Source organism: Chlorocebus sabaeus, chromosome 22 (assembly GCF_047675955.1).
Source record: "Chlorocebus sabaeus isolate Y175 chromosome 22, mChlSab1.0.hap1, whole genome shotgun sequence".
NCBI classification, from domain to species: domain Eukaryota; kingdom Metazoa; phylum Chordata; class Mammalia; order Primates; family Cercopithecidae; genus Chlorocebus; species Chlorocebus sabaeus.
In genome coordinates this window covers 21,461,242-21,482,776 of record NC_132925.1, presented here as the reverse complement: position 1 = coordinate 21,482,776, position 21,535 = coordinate 21,461,242, and positions in this window count along the sequence as shown.

The following is a 21,535-nucleotide window of genomic DNA, read 5'->3' as shown; positions in this document are numbered from 1 at the left end:
ACTGGGGAAAGGTCAATCTTTTCGACAGTTCGTGCTGGGAAAACTGTATATACACATGAGAAGAGTGAAGTTGGACCCTTACCTAACACCATATATAGAAACTAACTCAAAATAAGTCAAATACTTAAATATAATAGTTTAGTGAAAACTATAAAACAGAATTAAACATAGAGGAAAATCTCCATGACATTGGATTTGGTAGATTTCATAAGTATGACACCAAAATCATAGGCAACATAAGAAAAAATATACAAATTGGGCTTCATAAAATTGAAATACTTTTGGGCCGGGCACGGTGGCTCATGTCTGTAATCCCAGCACTTTGGGAGGCTGAGGCAGGCAGATCACGACGTCAAGAGATCGAGATCATCCTGGCCAACATGGTGAAACCACGTCTCTACTAAAAATGCAAAAATTAGCTGGACATGGTGGTGTGTGCCTGTAGTTCCAGCTACTCAGGAGGCTGAGGCAGGAGAATTGCTTGAACCTGGGAGGCAGAGGTTGCAGTGAGCCGAGATTGTGTGACTGCACTCCAGCCTGGCAACAGAGCGAGACTCTGTCTCAAGAAAAAAAAAAAAAAAAGAAGAAGAAGAAATACTTTTGTACATAGAAGGACACTGTCAACAGAATAAAAAGGCAATCCACAGAATGGGAGAAAATAGTTGCAAATCATGTATGTGTTAAGGGATTAATATCCAGAATATGGCTGTGCATGATGGCTCACGCCTGTAATCCCAGCACTTTGGGAGGCCAAGGTGGGCGGATCACCTGAGGTCAGGAGTTTGAGACCAGACTGTCCAACATGGTGAAACCCCGTCTCACTAAAAATACAAAAAATTAGCTGGGCATGGTGGCAAGCGCCTGTAATCCCAGCTACTTGGGAGGCTGAGGCAGGAGAATCGCTTGAACCCAGGAGGCAGAGGTGGCAGTGAGCCTAGATCGCGTCACTGCACGCCAGCCTGGGCACGACAGGGTGAGATTCCATCTCAAAAAACAAAACAATGACAACAAAAAATCCAGAATATGTAAAGAACTAGAACTCGACAACAAAAGAAACCTAAACAACTCAATTCAAAGTGAGCAAAGAACTTGAGTAGACATTTCTCCAATGAAGATATAAAATTGCCCAGTAAGCACATAAAGAGATGTTCAACATTATTATGGAAATGCAAATAAAAACCACAATAAGGCTGGGCATGGTGGCTCATGCCTGTAATCCTAGTGTTTTGGGAGGCTGAGATGGGAGGATCACTGAGTCCAGGAGTTCAAGATCAACTTGGGCAACATAGCAGGACCCCATCTCTACTAAAAATAAAAAAATAGCCAAGTGTAGTGGTGTGTGCCTGTCATCCCAGATACTTGGGAGGCTGAGGCAGGAGGACCACTTGAGCCCAGGAGTTTGAGGCTGCAGTGAGCTATGATTGCACCACTGCACTGCATGGGTGACAAAGCAAGTCTGTGTTTTTCCTGTCTCTAAAGAGAAAAAAAGCCAAAAAAGTTAAATGTTGGCAAAGACGTGTAGAAATCGGAACCTTGTATATTGCTGGTAAGAATGTAAAATGGAGCAGATGCGGCTGAGCATGGTGGCTCACACCTGTAATCTCAGCACTTTCAGAGGCCGAGGTGGGCGGATCACGAGGTCAGGAGATTGAGACAATCCTGGCCAACACGGCGAAACTCCATCTCTACTAAAAATACAAATATTAACTGAGCATGGTGGTGCGTGCCTGTAGTCCCAGCTACTCGGGAGGCTGAGGCAGGAGAATTGCTTGAACCTGGGAGGCAGAGGTTGCAGTGAGCCGAGATCACACCACTGCACTCCAGCCTGGTGACAGAGTGAGACTGTCTCAAACAACAACAACAAAATGGAGCAGATGCTATGAAGAACAGTTTAACAGTTCCTCAAGAAACCACAGAATGAACATATTCTGCAGCTACTCCTAGTTATATACCCAAAGGAATTGAAAGCAGAGACACAAACAGACACTTGTACTCTAATGTCATTGCAGCATTATTGATAATAACCAAAAGGTGGAAGCAACCCAAATATCCATGAACAGATGAATAGATAGAAACATGTTGCATGTACATATAATGGAATATTATTCAGTCATGAAAAGGAATGAAGTTCTGATACATGGTACAACATGGATAAACTTTGGAGGCATTATACACTAAGTGAAATAAGCCAGGCACTAAAGGACAAATATTGTATAAATCCACCTATATGAAGTACCTGTAATAGTCAAATCATAAAGACAGAAAGTAGAATAGTGTTTACCAGGGGCTGGGGAAAGGGAAGGATGGGCAGTTACTGTTTAATAGGTATGGATTTTCAGTATGGGATGATGAAAAAGTTCTGCAGATGGATAGTGATGGTTGTAAAAGAACGTGAATGTATTTAATGCCATTGAACTGTACACTTGAAAATGACTAAAATGGAAATGTTTATATTATATATACTTTACCAAAATAAAAGAAGGTAGGCATAGTCTTTTCCAAATGATTTTAAAAGACGAGATCTTTTGTAAGAGACTGATTACCATCATGTTAGAAAGGTGAGGTAGGGCTAGCAAAATAATCATGAGTTTACACCCAAACATGGAAAAAAATCAAGAATAAATATCCTCTAGTGGTTATAACAAATAGCAGTGGTAGGAGTTATCTTTTTCTTGTTCCTATTCTTTAAAGAGATACATCTGAAGTTTTTCCATTAATATTTTATGAAGGTTTTTGCTATATGATCTTTGTCAAGTAAAGGAAATTTCATTCTGTGAAATTTACTAAGTTTCTTTATGTGAAAAATCTTTGGAAGTGTTTCTAAATATATAGCAGAACATAATTTATTCAGTATGTCTGGGATCTGACCTGTTCTAGATTAAGAATATTTCCAGGGTTCAGACATCTTACCTCCAAAAAAAAGCACAGTGATTTTCAAAATATATGTTTTGGCATAGAAAAATGGCTTGTAATATGGGATGTAAGGTACACAAAAAATAAATTTTAGGCCGTGAGCAGTGGCTCATGCCTATAATCAGCATTTTCGGAGGCCAAGGCAGGCAGATTGCTTCGGCTCAGGAGTTCCAGACCAGCCTGGCCAATGTGGTGAAACCCTGTCTCTACAAAAAATACATAAAAAAAGAAAAGAAAAAGGACTAATTTTTAAAAGCAAGGAAATACATAAAAACCCATAAGGCAATGTCACATAAACACTAGAATTGAAAAAGTAGAAGGTCTGAATGCTCTCTCTTAGCTCATATTTCTTCTTGGAAACAATGGTTAGACCTAAGTAGAGGCTGTTTTGTAGTCAAGGCATCCACTCTCCAGTTCCCCAGAGCTTATTCCACCACATGTTATCATTTCTACACTGGTACAAATGTAATTTGCCATGTATTTTGCCTGCACTGTTTATTATATAATAGAGAACGATTTCTCTATACCAACGTCTCTTTCAAGAGTTGGAAGACAAAGCATGGATTCAAAGATTTAGGTGTTACTTACAAAGTAGAGAACTCTGATTATCTGCTTTACCTTCAATGTCTACAGCAGTGCTTGGCAAGTATTGGAAACTCAATAATTATTTGCTGATGAATGAATACTAAATAGATCAGGTAAGTGATGTTAGTGGCTTGGACAAGAGTGGTGGCAGTAGAGGCAAAGAAAAGGGGGAAGATTTGAAATACATTTAAGAGGTGAACATGACAGAATTTGGTGATTGATTTGGGAGAGAAAGAGAGGAACAAGTCAATAGTTTGGTTTGAGTACTTGGGCAGACAGTGAAAAGGAGTATATGGGGTGAGGGCAGACATGGTAAGTATAGTGTTAGATATGTGGCTTTTGAGCTGTCTTCAAGACAGCCAAATGATGTCTCCTTTAGGATATTTGGCAGTTGGCTGTGTGGGTCTGGAGTTTAGGAGAAAGAAGAATGCACCAAAGATAGAGATTTGAGAGTTACTAACAGAGTCTGTGAAACCATATGGGAGGAAGAGATTACCTAGGGCTTGGGTAGAGAACAGGAATGGACAAAGGAAACTGAAAATAAGCAGCTAAAGAGATGGGAGGTAAAAAACCAGAATATCACATAGAAATCAAGGAAAGGGTGTTTTCAAAGACAAGTGGATGGGTAACAGGGTCAAATATTGCCTAGAGATCATGCAATGCAGACTGAAAAGTATCTACTAGATTTAGCAATATAAGGGCCACTGGGACCTTAATTGTGAGGTTTGGGGGCTTTAGCCAGATGAATGTGAATAAGGAATGAGGAGATTATGAGAAAATAGAATCAGCAAGTTTAAACATTTCTATGAAGTTTGTCTGAAGAAAAGACGGCATGCTCAGTCCCTGGGTGTGGAGTTCAGGAAAATTTTCTTCATTATTATTACTGTTATGTTAGGAAAGGCCTGACATTTTAAATGCTGAGAGAATCATCAGCAAAGGGATAAGAGAAAGAAAGGATAATAGGATGGGTAGACTTCCTGAGAAGATTAACAGAGATGGTATTTAGAGGAGAGATGGAGAGATTGGTTTCATATAAGAGGAAGAAATACCACTTCCATTGTAACAAGAAGAAAGGAAGAAAGTTAGGTAGGTATGGAGGACAATTTATAGACATGATGGCTATAATTTGATATAGTTTGTATTCTCTGTGAAAGAGGTAGACAGACTACCTCTGAGGAGACTAAAGATGGGGTGAAGGTTTATTATTATAAAGAATAATATATAACAAATATATAGAAACAGAAAGTAGAGTGGTTGTTACTGTGGAGTCCTAATTAGGGAAAAGGAGTCAGGCTGGTGGGACCAGGGGAAAGCAAAGAGATAAAACAAATAAGCTATAAATATGCCTTTCTTCATGGTCAGGACATACAAACAAAAAAGGAAGCAGATGAATTATGGGTCTGTTTTTCTTTATGCCCAAGGATATATTGTCCAAGACATATGACTCTCCTACTCAGATAATGTACATAGCTCACAAACTTACTGCTTACCAACAAACGCCTCAATTTATCAAACATCTCAGCTGACAAAAGAATGCAATTTATGCTCCCAGTGCATTGGCATTATCAATCAGCCCAAGTTCTATTCTATAAAATCTCCAGCTAACCTTTGTCTCTTTGCAGTCAGCTCCTCTTTTGCAGGCTTCCAGTTGCTTTATTGCAATGTCTTGTCTTGTCTTGTCTCGTCTTGTCTTGTCTTTCTTCCTTTTCTTTCCTTTTCTTTTTTTCTTTTTCTTTTTTTTTTTTTTGAGATGGAGTCTCACTCTGTCGCCAGGCTGGAGTACAGTGGTGCAATCTCAGTTCACTGCAATCTCTGCCTCCCGGGTTCGGGCCATTCTCCTGCCTCAGCCTCCCAAGTAGCTGGGGCTACAGGCGTGTGTCACCATGCCCAGCTAATTTTTGTATTTTTAGTAGAGACGAGTTTCACCATGTTTGCCAGGATGGTCTCGATCTCTTGACCTTTTGATCTGCCTGCCTTGGCCTCCCAAAGTACTGGGATTACAGTCATGAGCCACTGTGCCTGCCTTTTCCTACTTTCTTTCATAAATTTGCCTTTCTTTACAACCATTTTTGGTAAATTCTTTTACTCCAGAGCCACTGGCCCAGATTGTTGTCCCTGCCACCCCCTGTGACAGTTACCAGGAATGGTGGAATTGTTTAATGAGTTTCAGATATGCAAGATGAAAAAGTTCTGGAGATCTGTTGCACAACAATGTAAATATACTTAACACTGCTGAAATGCACACTAAAAAAATGGTTAAGATGGTAAAGAAAGAAGTATGGGTTGACTAGTGAGACAGTCATGATATCAGGCAGTGTTGATGGTCTAGTTTAGTTTGGGGATCATGAATTTATAGTGGTACCAATCTGTGTTACGTGATCTTGCTCTTTATTTTGCTAATGCTGCTAACGGCTAAGATGTCTGGGTATAACTCAGTTTACAGAAGGGGAGTGGTGTAAAGTTGTTAAATGTATTGGTATAGGGGAAGAAATATGACTTTCTATATTCCCTTCATGAGTTCTTAGCTGAGACTCTCTGTAACAAAAGACAGATTGAACAAGAGAAAAACAAGTTTAGTAACATGTATACATCTTGTATGCAAGATGGGAGATAACCCAGAGAGATGAGTAAATCTTTTTTTTTTTTTGTATTTTTTAGTAGAGATGGGGTTTCACCGGATTATCCAGGATGGTCTCGATCTCCTGACGTCGTCATCCGCCCATCTCGGCCTTCCAAAGAGTAAATCTTAAAAAATAAAAATTAACAAAAAAATCTTTTCAACTTCAGGCTTAAATATTATCATTTTCTGAAAACAACAACAACAGCAGCAACAACAACAAATAAGGATGTGGAGACAGAGACAGATTCAGTTGAGATGGCCAGCAAAATTACCTTAAACAGAGATAAGGTTTGTTATGCAGATTTCAGTTGATCCTGTCTTGATTGTTTAAGAGTCTCTAGTGATTTAGGGCTGGACTGGTGGCTCATGTTTGTAATGCCAGCACTTTGGGAGGACGAGGTGGGCTGATCACCTGAGCTCAGGAATTTGAGACCAGCCTGGCCAACTTGGCAAAACCCCATCTCCACTAAAAATACAGAAACAAAAGGAAAAAGAAAAAAGAAAAAATTACCCAGGTGTGGTGGTGCACGCCTGTAGTCCCAGCTACTCAGGAGACTTAGGTTGGAGAATTGCTTGAACCTAGCAGGTGGAGGTCATGCCACTGCACTCAGCCTGGGCAACAGAGTGAGACTTCATGTCAAAAAAATAAAAAGCCTGTTTAGTGATTTAATAATCAGTGTCTTCTTGGTGCAGAGAGGGAGACATCCTTATCAATGGAGATTTCCTTTATTGAGATAAAAGGACAACTTTTCATAGCTGCTTCTGTGTCTGCAGCTTCCCAGAATAACTAGCTCAGAATAATCAATATGTCAAAGAGGCGTATTTTAGGGTGATGTGTTCCGGTCTCCTATGGTCATATTTTGGGTTGGTGTATCCTGAGTCCCATCATCAGCATCTGAGCGGCTGCAGGAGTGGTCTATAGAGTCTATAGGAGATCGAAATATACCATTCCAAAAAATGTCTCTCTGGTATAAGGATTATTTTGAGCTGAAGACAATTAATAAAAAGCAGATATAACATAGCTCTCTGCCCGCTCCTATCTGCCTGAGAGTAAAACATACATTTCCTTCTGTAAAGGTGTTCCTCCCACCCACTCACACACTTAATGAAGTTGTTGTCACAGGGTTAGCAAGAATAATGGACAGAAATACAATTATAATTAAGCATTTATCAAGCTGCAGTTTGACTCACTTCCTTGTAACTAAAAGGCACATAGCACCAGATGTGCACACCCATTGTTCCTATAGATAGAATTTCTGATATTAAAATCATAAAGTTTTTAAGACAGGTAGGAGCTCTGATATTAGAATCATAAGAATTTTATTTAAAAAGTGCTTGGCCAGGCATGGTGGCTCACACCTATAATCCCAGCATTTTGGGAAGCTGAAGCGGGAGGATCACTTGAGTCCAGGAGTTTGAGACCAGCCTGCACAACATAATGAGACTCTGTATCTATAGAAACTAAAAGAAATTAGCTGGGCATGGTGGTGCATGCCTGTAGTCCTGTTACTGATGGAAGGTATCTGAGATACTGGCAGCCACTTTCTATGGGCCTGCAGCAACTTCAATTCATGTCTTCTCAGAAGAAAGAATTCAACTGAGGGGCATAAGGCAGAAGAAGAGACAGAGATGAGTTTCAGAGCAGGAGTGGAAGTTTATTTTAAAGCCTTTAGAACAGGAAAGAAAGGAAAATTCACTTGGATGAAATCCAAGTGGGTACCTGAAGGTCAAGTGTGGTGTTTAACCCTGATCCTAGGACTTTATAGGTGTATTAGTCTGTTTTCATGCTGCTGATAAAGACATACCTGAGACTGGGTGATTTACAAAAGAAAGAAGTTTAATGGACTTACAGTTCTATGTGGCTGGGCAGGCCTCACAATCGTGGCAGAAGGCAAAAGGCACTTCTTACATGGTGGTGGCAAGAGAGAGCTTGTACAGAGAAACTCCCATTTTTAAAAGCATCAGATCTCATGAGACCCATTCCCTATCATGAGAACAGCATGGGAAACACCCATCCCCATGATGCGATCATCTCCCACCATGTCTCTCCCACATGTGGGAATTATGGGAGCTACAGGATGAGATTTGGGTGGGGTCACAGAGCCAAACCATATCATTCTGCTCCTGGCCCTTTCCAAATCTCTTGTCTTCACATTTCAAAACCAATCATGCCTTCCCAACAGTCCCCCAAAGTCTCAACTCATCTCAGCATTAACTCAAAAGTCCACAGTCCAAAGTCTTATCCGAGACAAGGCAAGCTCCTTCTGCCTATGAGCCTGTAAAATCAAAAGCAAATTAGTTATTTTCTAGATACAATGGTGGTACTGGCATTAGGTAAATATAGCCATTCCAAATAGGAGAAATTGGCCAAAACAAAGGGGCAACAGGGCCCATGCAAGTCCAAAATCCAGCAGGACAGTCAAATCTGAAAGCTCCAAAATGATTTCCTTTGACTCCATGTCTCACATCCAGGTCATGCTGATGCAAGAGGCGGGTTCCCATGGTCTTGGGCAGCTCCACCCCTGTGGCTTTGCAGGGTAGAACCTCTCTCCTGGCTGCCTTCATGGGGTGGCATTGAGTGTCTGCGGCATTCCCAGATGCATGGTGCAAGCTGGCAGTGGATCTAGAATTCTGGGGTCGGGAGGACAGTGGCCCTCTTCTCATAGCTCCACTAGGCAGTACCTCAGTAGGGACTCTGTTTGGGGGCTCCTACCCCACATTTCCCTTCTGCACTGCCCTAGCAGAGGTTCTCCATGAGGACCCCGCCCAACAGCAAACTTCTGCCTGGGCATCCAGGCGTTTCCATACATCTTCTGAAATCTAGGCAGAAGCTCCCAAACCTCAATTCTTGACTTCTGTACACTCACAGGTTCAACACCACATGGAAGCTGCTAGGGCTTGAGGCTTTCACCTTTTGAAGCCATGGCCCAAGCTCTATGTTTGCTCCTTTCAGCCTTGGCTAGAGTGGCTGGGATGCAGGGCATTAAAGTCCCTAAGCTGCACACAGCACGTGGACCCTGGGCCCAGTCCACAAAATCACTTTTTTCCTCCCAGGCCTCTGGGGCTGTGATGGGAGTGGCTGCCACAAAGGTCTCTGACATGCCCTGGAGACATTTTCCCCATTGTCTTGGTGATTAACATTCAGCTCCTTGTTACTTATGCAAGTTTCTGCAGCCAGCTTGAATTTCTCCTCAGAAAATACGATTTTCTTTTCTATGGCATTGTCAGGCTGCAAATTTTCCAAACTTTTATGCTCTGTTTCCCTTTTGAAACTGAACGCCTTTAACAGTATGCAAATAGCCTCTTGAATGCTTTGCTGCTTAGAAATTTCTTCCACCAGATACCCTAAATCATCTCTCTCAAGTTCAAAGTTCCACAAATCTCTAGGGCAAGGGCAAAATGCTGCCAATCTGTTTGCTAAAACATAACAAGTGTCACCTTTGCTCCAGTTTCCAATAAGCTCCTCTTCGCCATCTGAGACCACCTCAACCTGGACCTTATTGTTCATATCCCTATCAGCATTTTTGTCAAAGCCATTCAGCAAGTGTCTACGGAGTTCCAAACTTTCCCACATCTTCCTGTCTTCTTTTGAGCCCTCCAAACTGTTCCAGCCTCTGCCTGTTACCCAGTTTCAAAGTCACTTCCACATTTTTGGGTATCTTTTCAGCAACACCCCACTCCACTGGTACCAATTTACCATATTAGTCCATTTTCATGCTGCTGATAAAGACATACCCAAGACTGGGCAATTTACAAAAGAAAGAGGTTTAATAGGTTTTCAGTTCTATATGGCTGGGGAGGCCTCACAATCAAGGCAGAAGGGGAAAGGCACTTCTTACATGGTGGTGGTAAGAGAGAGCTTGTGCAGAGAAACTCTTGTTTTTAAAACCATCAGATTTCATGAGACCCAATCACTGTCATGAGAACAGCACAGGAAAGACCCATCGTCATGATTCAGTTTTCTCCCGCCAGGTCCCTCCCACAACACATGAGAATTATGGGAGCTACAAGATGAAATTTGGGTATGGACACAGAGCCAAACCATATCAATAAGCTTGCCTCTTTCCCATGATTCTTCCCTTAGGATGGGCCGTCTGCATGCACAGTGCCCTTTTTACCCTTGGAAAGTGAGCACACACGTGCAATGTGTTTAGGCAGTTATACACATGCCCATCTGAGGCTTTCTTCCCTTTTCCAATGGAGTGTCCCTGGAAGGTCATACTTCACCATTTTGTCTCTTAATGTGCATGCCCAGGTGCAGGGGCCTTTGAAAACAGTATGCTGAGAATAGATAGGGCTCAAGGACAGTATCTCCAATTGAACTTTTAATGAACTCGCGTAGGTGCCAAGAAGGCGGGCAGATAAGGAAGAGCATAGAGACAAGGAACTGAGTAGAAGGTTACATCTGGGAAAAGAAAGTTTGTTTTGCATTGCGTTCTTTCTGCTGACGTGGGGTTTATAGAGTATAAATAAAGTGAGGTGGAGGCTCTGAGTGCGGCCGCCATGTTCTCTGTTTGTCTTTGTCTTTTGTGTCTGTTCATTCTCCACCACCCCCAGCACGGACCCCAATAAGTGGCGCAGCGAGCAGGGTCAGCACGGGTGAGTAGGGGAGAACAAGAAGGGGAACCCCCTAGGGGTGGGTAAAGCCCGGATATTGTTAAGGGGATTCTTCTTAAGCTTTCATTATGGGGAATTCCACCTCTCTTGTCAGAATATTTACGGCTGTTTCAAGGACTGTTGCTGTCTATAGGAGTAGAAGTGAAAGAAAAAGACTTTAAAGCGATTGTTTGCCCATGTTGAACAACATTGTTATTGGTTTCAGTATCAGACTAAAGTGCAGCTGAATCGGAGAGAATGGTTACAGGTAGTAAAGCTTTGCATAGAGCTCACCAGTTAGGGGATACTATGCCTCTAAATTTGTGGACCTTGTGTAACTCTATCACTCAGGCATTAGAGTTACTTGAGACTGATTCAGAGTGTGGTGATGTAGCCACAGGAAGTAAGGCATCTGAGGATTTGGAAAAAAATAAATCTGAAATGGAGCCCATTTGTGCCAGGGTAACAGAGGATGGGGGGGTAGCAAAAGGGGGAGAAGAGAAAAAGCCAGCTCTTCCTTCTTCTAAGGGGAATTCTGACATGCAGTGTATTATGGAAATGCTTCAACAAATATTACAGATACATTCTTCTAATTCACCTTTGCAAGCTTTCCGTGTTTCTTTTCCTTCTGCCCTGTTAGAAGAAGATTTTCCAGTGCCTCCAAACCCCCAGCTTCCTTACCTTTGTCTGGCAAAGTTTTCTCAGTGCCTTTCCCGCCATTGGGGGAGGGAGAAAAGGAAAAGATAAGAAAATTTAAGGAGCTGGATCTGTTTCCAATTATTTGTGCTTCTTTTGCTCCTAATGCTCAGTTTCCAAATGGTGGCAATAATGTCCAATTTAATGCCTTACAATTTAAATTTTTGAAAGAAATGAAAGCTGCCATTTCTAACTATAGACCTCAATCTCCTTTTATCTTTGGTCTTCTTGATGCTTTTTCGTCAAAAAATTTGATGATTCCTATAGACTGGGAGACTTTGGGGAAGGCTTTTCTTGATCGTTCTCAGTGGTTACAATTGCACAACTGGTGACAATACGAGTCTACTACACTACCCAGTGAACAATGGCCTACAACATCAAGGAATAAATTCAAGTCCTTCTTAAGGATCCCACACCTTACCCCAATTTCTCAGCTTTATGCGGCAACTAAGCAGAGCACCGCTGCTGACTTAGCTATTACTCAGCCTTATACCTTGTCTCCTAATAGAGGAGTATATAAATTAGCTATTAGAGTGTGTGGCCCTTTGCCAAAAGGACATGTAGGACTTTTGTTAGGTCAAAACAACAGTGCTATATGGGAGTTAATGGTGATTCCAAAAATCATTGATCCTAATATTACTAATAAAATTCTTATTATGGTACAAGTCTCACAATTTATACGCCTAGAGGCAGGGGAGCATATTACACAATTACTTTTATTGCTTTTTTTTCCCGTTCCTATCTAGAGAGGTATCTCAACAGGGAGGGTTTGGTAGCACAAGAAAAACTGTTTTTTGGGAAACTTTAGTTTCTAATCAAAAGCCCTTATGTTCATTGCACATTAATGAAATAGTTTTTAAAGGGTTAATTGATACGGGGGTGGATGTGTCTATCATTTGTTTAAATTAGTGGCCTATACAATAAGAAAAAAGACAAGTTTCAGTTATACTCACTGGCTTGGGTGCTGCTTCTGTGATTTATCAAAACGTAGAACCTTTAACCTGTGTCGGTCCTAAAGGTCAACAAGGTCAAGTTTTTTTTATATTGTTCCTATCAATATTAATCTTTGGGGACAAGATCTTTCATAACAATTTGGTGCTTTTTTAAACATTCCTCATATTTCCTCAGCTGCCAAAAATATGATGTTCAAAATGGTCTACAATCCTTTAAACTCATAGCCACTGTTCACCAGCCTCAAGTTTTATAATTAAAGTGGAAAACTAACACTCCTGTTTAGGTGAAACAGTGGCCATTATCTAAAGAAAAACTTGGAGCTTTAAAAGAGTAAGTCAAAAAACAATCGGCCGAGGGGAATATAAAGCCAAGTACTTCTGCATGGAATTCCCTTGTCTTTGTCTTTGTCTTGAAAAAAAAAAAATGTATATATAAATAAAATAAAAAATGGTGTTTATTAACTAATCTTAAAATTATAAATGTTTACATTCAACCTAGGAGAAGTTTACAGCCTGGTCTTCCTAATCCTGCCCTTATCCCACAAAGTTAAAAATTAATGGTCATAGATCTCAAAAATTGTTTTTCCTCTATTCCATTACAACCTCAAGATTATAAAAAGTTTGCCTTTACTATTCCTAAATATAATAATAAACAGCCCATTCAAAAATATCAGTAGAAGCTTCTTCCCCACGGTATACTTAATAGCCCTACTATATGTCAAAAATTCGTACATAGGACTTTAAATCCTCTAAAAAATCAGTTTCCAACTGTGTTAATTTATCATTATATGGATCTTCTCTGTCCCTGTTTTAATAATTCTCAGCCACTTTCTCGATATCAATGGAAAGTTTTACATCAAGGTATGTTAAACAGCCCTACCTTGTGTCAAGAATTTGTCCTTTTGCATCATTACAAACTCAGCTTTCTTTCTACTCACTTAATATTACCCCAAAAAAAATTTAAGTAGATTTTCCTATTCAATATTTAGGTTATACCTTAAGAGCACAAAATATTCGACCTCAAAAAACTCAAATTTGACGTGATCATTTAAAAACATAAAATGACTTTCAAAAGATGCGTCCTGTTTTAGGAATACCAACATATCAGTTATAACAGCTTTTTTCTATTCTAGAAGGAGACAATCACTTGGACAGATCACGTCATTTAACTCCTTTGGCTTTACAGGAACTCCAGCTTGTAGAAGAGCAACTTCAAAAGGCCCATTTACATTATATCCTTCCCGACGTTCCTCTTTCCTTTTGTTTATTTCGTACTTTACATTCTCCCACAAAAATGATTCATCAAACTAATCGGCCGCTAAAATGGATCTTTTTGTCCAATAAAACATCTAAACACTTGACTACTTATATTGACCGTTTAGCTAAACTGATCATCAAAGGACGACATCATTGTCGACAACTTTGGGGAAGAGATCCTTCCTTAATTATTTCTCAATTTACTCATAGTCAGATCACTTATCTTCTTGCAACTTCTGATTCTTGACAAGTTGCTTGCGCTTCATTTGTTAGGCAATTTTCTACCCAATATCCTAAGTCTCTGATCTTTCCATTTTTTAGGCAACATTCTGTGTTGCCTTTCTCGCCAATTTCTGTATTTCCTGTTCAAGGTCCTACCTTTTTTACTAATGCTAATAACAATAATAAGACTAAATATTAGAGTGTTCATTAATCTCGAGTTACAGTTTATCCTTATCCCTCAGTACAACAGGAAGAATTGTTTGCTATTCTCATGGTCTTACTTGATTTCCCTACTACTAGTTGTAATATTGTTAGTGATTCTCAATACGCCGTTTCTGTTACTTCTTATATTTCTCAGGCCACTTTACCTCTTTGTGCTACTTCTTCTTTTCAAAAACTCTTTTCTTTGTTATCCTCTACTTTGAGCCAACGTCGAGCTCCTTTATTCATCACTCATCTTCGTTCTCATTCTCAATTTCCTGGACCATTAGTTCATGATAATACTCAGATTGATTCGCTTTTAATTGGCCACCTACAGGCTGCAGAACAAAAACATACTCTACATCACACTAATAGTTTTGGCCTTCAACGACGGTTTCATTTAACTCATAAACAAGCTCGTTCTCTTATTCGAGCTTGTCCTTCCTGTGCTCCTCTGAACATTCCATCCTTCCATCCTGGGGTTAATCCACGAGATACTCAAGTTAATCAGATTTGGCAAATGGATGTCACACATGTCCCTTCTTTTAAACAATTAAAATATGTTCATCATACCATTAACACCTTTTCTCATTTTCAGTGGGCCACTCCGTTGCCATCTGAGAATGTTAATTTTCTTATTACACATCTCTTAGCTTGTTTCGCCATCATGGGCATTCCTCTTATACTTAAAACTGATAATGCCCCTGCTTATGTCTCTCATAAATTACAAGTTTTTTTACAGCAATACAATATTCAACATATCACCGGTATCCCGGGCAACAGTCAAGGTCAAGCCATCATTGAGCGTGCAAATTTAACCTTAAAAACTCAACTACTAAAACAAAAAGGGGGAAATGAGCCCCCCAGAAACCAGATTCTGAAGGTTCTTTTTACCTTAAATTTTTTGAATCAATGGAGACAATTGCAAGACTCCGCTGCTGTAACTCATCTTTCCTCACCTCCCTCGGTGATAGTCCCCGCTGACAATTTAAAGGTTTGGTATCCTAATGAAGAAGGTAAGTATGTTCAAGGGCAAGTTCTAAAACAGGGATGGGGCTATGCTCTTGTCCTTACAGGGAGTGGACCTGAGTGGTTTCCTACAAGACGATTGAAACTCTGTTGAAAAGAAAATTGGATTCAGCATGCATTTCTTCCTTTGTTGGTGTGCCTTGGCGGGGGACTTATTTCCCTTAGTGAGACTTTGTATGAATATTGGACTTATATTCCCTTTCCACCCTTGTATCAGGGAGTCGCCTGGGGAGAGGCGGAAATTAAGGTTTTCACCAATGACACTACTTGGATGCCATCCCCCTATATAGACAAGGACAACATAAAACGGGAAACGGGAATCATAAACAACACATACCAATTTGGAGTGGAAGGACTTCCAATATGCATGGGAAATAGTCCTCATTGTCTCCGAAAATCGCATGAAGCCTGGGCTGTTCGCTATAATCATAGTCATGTGGCTGCTAATACTATTATTATTGTAACTAGAAGCTTTCAGTATAATCATATGTATATAGTAATGCGACTATTCCTAGTTCTTTACCTTTTTGTCCTATCCCAGAGGTTTCCCCTAATATTGAGGTGCTGAAGTGGCAACAATGTCGGGAAACTAAACCCCAGATTTTATTAGAATACAATGGGATGCAAATAACTGATTGGAGTGTGCACGGTGATTTTCAAACAAAATTTAGTCACATACCTTTGAAATGGCACCGGGTAAATAAAAGTATTGCCGCTAATGGTAATGAAACCTTGGTATGGCGTGAAGGAGGCCTGTTGCCACCTATGCCTCATCTTAGACACTCTTTACAAGTACAGAGTCATCTTTGGAAGTTGTTAGCTGCACGCGATGCCATTAGCACTTTTGTGGGGAATATGTCCCTTAATCTTTCTAACCCGAATAACTCCTTTCATATTCAGTTATATCGGAATACCTCCCGATATATTATTGCTTGTGTCCATAAGCCCTACCTATTATTAGCAGGGAATTTGACATGGGATAATGATACGGAGATTGTTAATTGTACAGATACGTGTACATTTTTGTCTTGCCTCAATCATTCATGGTGGCACAACTTTACTGGAGATATTTATATCCTCAGGGCTCGTAAGAAAATTTGGCTACCTGTTAACCTTACGCCACCGTGGGGGGCATCACCTCTTGAGACTTATATTTGGACTTCTCTCCAGCGAACCCACCATGCCCTTGGACTTATAATTGCCTCGGTGATGAGTCTTGTCGCCATCGCCTCCACTGCGGCCATAGCAGGGCTCGCTCTTCATCAAAGCATACAAAATACTGAATTTGTGCAGCAATGGCACGAACAATCTCACTGGTTATGGCTTCAACAACGAAACATTGATTCTCAACTTGCTGAAAGATTAGACAACATGGAGCAAGCATTGACATGGCTTGGAGATCAGCTCACTGTACTCAGTACTTGGATAACATTACAATGTGATTGGAACTCCACTCAATTTTGTGTAATGCCTGTGCCTTTTAACATCTCTCAGAATTAGACCGAAATCCGAAAATTATTAGTAGGCCATAAAAATATTAGTTTGGACATCCAAGAGCTCACTCAGAACATTTCCGAAGCATTTCGACAACAATTACATGTGTTGTCCGGAACTGTAACCCTGCAGGAGCTGGGTCAGCGCCTTGCTGCCTTTAACCCATGGACCCAGATGAAAACATGGATTTCTACAATCTCTAGAAGTATATTGCTTTGGGCACTTGGATTGGGTCTACTTCTCTTGGTGATTCAATGCTCCCTCCGTCGCCTCCAAAAACAAAAGAAAACACAGGAACAAATATGGGCTACCTTTTTAGGATTGAGGCAAAACAAAAAGGGGGAAATGCAGGGGCCTTTGAAAACAGTATGCTGAGAATAGATAGGGCTCAAGGACAGTATCTCCAATTGAACTTTTAATGAACTCCCGTAGGCGCCAAGAAGGCGGGCAGATAAGGAAGAGCATAGAGACAAGGAACTGAGTAGAAGGTTACATCTGGGAAAAGAAAGTTTGTTTTGCATTGCGTTCTTTCTGCTGACGTGGGGTTTATAGAGTATAAATAAAGTGAGGCGGAGGCTCTGAGTGCGGCCGCCATGTTCTCTGTTTGTCTTTGTCTTTTGTGTCTGTTCATTCTCCACCACCCCCGGCACGGACCCCAATACCCAGGAAGTTGCTTCTCCTTGGCGTCTGCATTCAGCTAACACTTTAATTTTTTTGTTTGTTTGTTTTCTTTTTAAGACAGAATGTCACTCTGTCACCCAGGCTGGAATACAGTGGCACAATCTTGGCTCACTGCAACACCTGCCTCCCAGGTTCAAGCGATTCTCCCATCTCAGTCTTCCAAGTAGCTGGGACTACAGGTGTGTACCACTAAGCCCAAATAATTTTTGTATTTTTTGGTAGAGACAGGGTTTCACTATGTGGGCCAGGTTGGTCTTGAACTCCTAACCTCACATGATCCACCTGCTTTGGCCCCCCAAAGTGCTGGAGTTACAGGCATGAGCCACCCTGCCCAGGCCTTTTTTTTTTTTTTTTTTTTTTTTTTGAGACAGAGTTTCACTCCTTCACCTAGTCTGGAGTGCAGTGGTGCCATCTTGACTCACTGTAACCTCTGCCTCCAGGTTCAAGTGATTCTCGTGCCTCAGCCTCCTGAGGAGCTGGGATTACAGGCATGCATCACAATGCCTGGCTAACTGTTTTTTTTGTATTTTTAGTAGAGGCAGGGTTTTGTCTTGTTGGCTAGATTGTTCTCGTACTCCTGACCTCAAGTGATCCACCAGCCTTGGCCACCCAAAGTGCTGGGATTACAGACATGAGCCAATGTGCCCAACCTAACACTTTCATGGTGATAGCTGTGGATCATCAGGAGATTGTCTCTCCCTGTCACTGACTGCCAAATTATTTTTAGAGAGTCAGTGTGAAAACTGTTGAACCATCATCTGACATTCCTAGTGGGTGGGGAGGAAGAGCCCTGTCCTGCCCTACACATGCCTATTTAACTACCTGTAAGACTCCCAGCCACTCAGGAAGCTGAGTTGGGAAGATTGCTTGAGCCCAGGAGGTTAAGGCTGAAGTGAGCTGTGATTGTGCCACTACACTCAGCCTGGGCAACAGAGTGAGACAGTGTCTTAAAAAAAAAAAAAAAAAAAAAAGTGCTTAAGCAGATTCCAAATTCTAGTGGTACAACTTGAATGTTTGAAGAGCCCCCACAAAGGAACTGAATCAACATGAGGATACAGTTTCTTTGAGCCCAGGAGGTCAAGACTACATTGAACTGTTACTGTGCTGCTGCACTCCAGCCTGGGAGACAGAGTGAGACTCTGTCTAAAAAACCAACCAACAAACAAAAAAAACAGTTTATTCATCTCCTTCTGCCATGGTTTCACTCTATAATTTTCTACAAATCAACAGTCTCCATACTTCAGCCCACTGCAAAATCCTTAAAATCTCTAATCCCAAACTCCTTGGGGAGATGGATTTGAGGTTTCTTCTTGTCTCCTTGTTTGCAGCCCTATGATTAAAACTCTTTATCTGCTGCAACCTGGTATCTCAGTATATTGACTTGCTGAGTGTATCAGGAAACAAATCTATTATGGTTACATACCAGGAAGAAAACAACTTATCACCAGAGATGAGATGGCACTGAGAAAGAGTCTACATAAACAAACCTACTGACTAGCCCTTATCTGTCATCAGTTTCCCCATATATTTGCCTTCCCTCAATTTGTTACTCATAGAAGCTCAAAGTCCCTTTCCTTTGCCTTGTCTCTTCTCTCTAAGTTTATCTTTCTTATGAAAAAACTAGCTGAGCATGGTTGTTTGCACTTGTAGTCCCAGCTACTTGGGAGGCTGAGGCAGGAGAATTGCTTGAGTCTGGGAGTTTAAGGCTGTAGTGAGCCATGATCATACCACTGCACTTCAGCCTGGGTGACAGAGTGAGACCCTGTCTTGAAAAAAGAAATTATCTTTCTCAGTCCAAATTCTCCAAGCCTAGCTGTTTTTTTGGGGGGGAGTTTCTTTTTTTCTATGAGAACTCCTGTGCCATGTAAAACATTTAACCTCAAATAAATTTGTATGCCTTTTCTCCTGTTAATTTGTATGTTGTCAGTTCATTTCAAAGACCCAGCTGGAGAACCTAAGAGGGTAGAGGACAGTTTTCCTCCCCTACAAGTCTCAGCTGTATAATGAGAGGCAAATAATAATAAAAGGTGGGATGAAAGACTGTAGAAAGTAAATGGACAGTTGACTGAAGATTTCAAAGGAGGTGAGAAACAGGTTAGTAGATGTAATTGAGTAAGCAAGCTGAAGTGACAGGAGGTTGTGGTAGAATCAGATATCTGCTTTTGTGAATGTCACGGTGGAGCAATGTCAGGTAATGCCAAGATTTATAATACAACCACAAAAGTGAGTGGTAGGCACATAAGAGGAGAGTTCATTAGAGATGATCTAGGAATGGAGGTCAAAGTATAATTGCTGTTGTTTCAAAAGTCAATTTTATTCTCTGTATTTAGTACCATATGAAGGTTCTCTTTTTCCGTTTGGTATAGGTATTTCTGCCCTACAGTCTGCCAAAATTAGGAAGGCCTCTCCTTTCTGGGCCCGTAATTGCCTGATGAGTTCTTCCTGAGTGCTGCACAGACAAAATCAATTCACTGAGAACCCCACATTGCAGTAATGAAAGTTTAATTGACATGAAACCAGCCACATAGAGGAACTTGAATTCTCAAATCAGTTCTCTGGGAACTAACAGGCTAGACATTTTATGGACCATTTGGTGGCCAGGTGGCTAGGGAATGGGTGCTGTTGATTGGTTGGGAATGAAATCATAGGGGTGTGGAAAACAGTCATCATGTGCTGAGTCTACCTCTGGATGGGGCCACAGGACCAGCTGAGTCAAGAGTCATGGGTCCTGGTGGGGTCAGTTGGTTGCCAGAAAGTCTGAAACAAATCTCAAAAGACCAATCTCAGTGATGTTATCTATAGGAGCAATTGGGAAAGTCATAAATCCTGTGGCCACATGACTCCTGAGGAACAAGGGTTTATAGAAACTATACCAGAGTTCAAGCCCCTCCCATAATCCTAATCTTCTGGCCTTTTGTCAATCTTACAAATGTGGTTATCAATCTCTGAACAAGAAGAGGGTTAGTTTTAGAGAGGAACTATTATTGTCTTTGCTTTCAAATTAGAATATAAATTCCACCCATGATTAGCTTAGGCTACACTGAGGAATAAGCATAGACAGCTTAGAATTTAGAAGCAAAATGGAGTCAGCCATGTCAGACTTCTTTTACTATCATAATTTTGCAAAGGTTGCTGAAGGCCAGGCCTTTTTTGCCTTTTAAAACTTTAATGAAATGAAAGTCTTTGGACAAAGAGAGTCAGAAACCAAACAAAAGAATTGTGCTGTACAGCAGGTGCTCAAATAATGTGGGTGTGGGTTTTCTCTTAGTACTCCAGTTTCCTTTCACAATCCAAAGATGTGCACATTAGGTTAATTGGCATGTGTACATTGTACCAATCAGAGTTAATTCAGGTGTGCGTGAGGGCACTGTGCAATATGATGATGTTCTGTTCAGGTCTGGTTTCTGTGTTGTGCCCTGAGCTGCTGGATAGACTCTGGCTATCCTTGACCCTGAACTGGTGGAATAAATAGATTGGAAAATGAATGAAAGAGTTAATACAGCTTATTGTAAAATAAAATTTGTAAATTATACAGTGATCATACAAAATGTATGACAATAAACAATGTGGTATGAAAGCGCTCAATGAGCCTGCCATGTTTGTGATTGTTACTGAACTGCATGGTGGGAGGAAGTGCTGTTTATGTCAGAGGCATTTGAACCAAAGTAACTCCATCTTTTTTTTTTTTTTTTTTTTTGAGACAGAGTTTCACTTTTGTTGCCCAGGCTGGAGTGCAATGGCTCGATCTCGGCTCACCCCATGGGCCACCATGCCCGGCTAATTTTTTTGTATTTTTAGCAGAGACGGGGTTTCTCCATGTTGGTCAGGCTGGTCTCAAACTCCCGACCTCAGGTGATCCGCCTGCCTTGGCCTCCCAAAGTGCTGGGATTACAGGCATGAGCTACTGCGCCCAGCCTGCAACTCCATCTTTTGTAGGGACTGGGTACAATAAGGCTGAGACCTACTGGACTGCATTCCCAGGAGGTTAGGCATTCTTAGTCACAGGATGAGATAGGAGGTCGGCACAAGATACAGGACACAAAGACATTGCTGGTAAAACAGCATGTGATAAAGAAGCCAACCAAAACCAAGATGGTGACCAAATTGACCTCTGATAATTCTGACTGTTCGTTACATGCTAATTAGAATGCATTAGGATGCTAAAAGACACTTCCATCAGCACCATGACAGTCTACCAATGCCACAGCCATGTTGGGAAGTTACACTATGTGGTCTAAAAAGGGGAGAAACCCTCAGTTCTGGGAATTGTCTACCTCTTTCCTGGAAA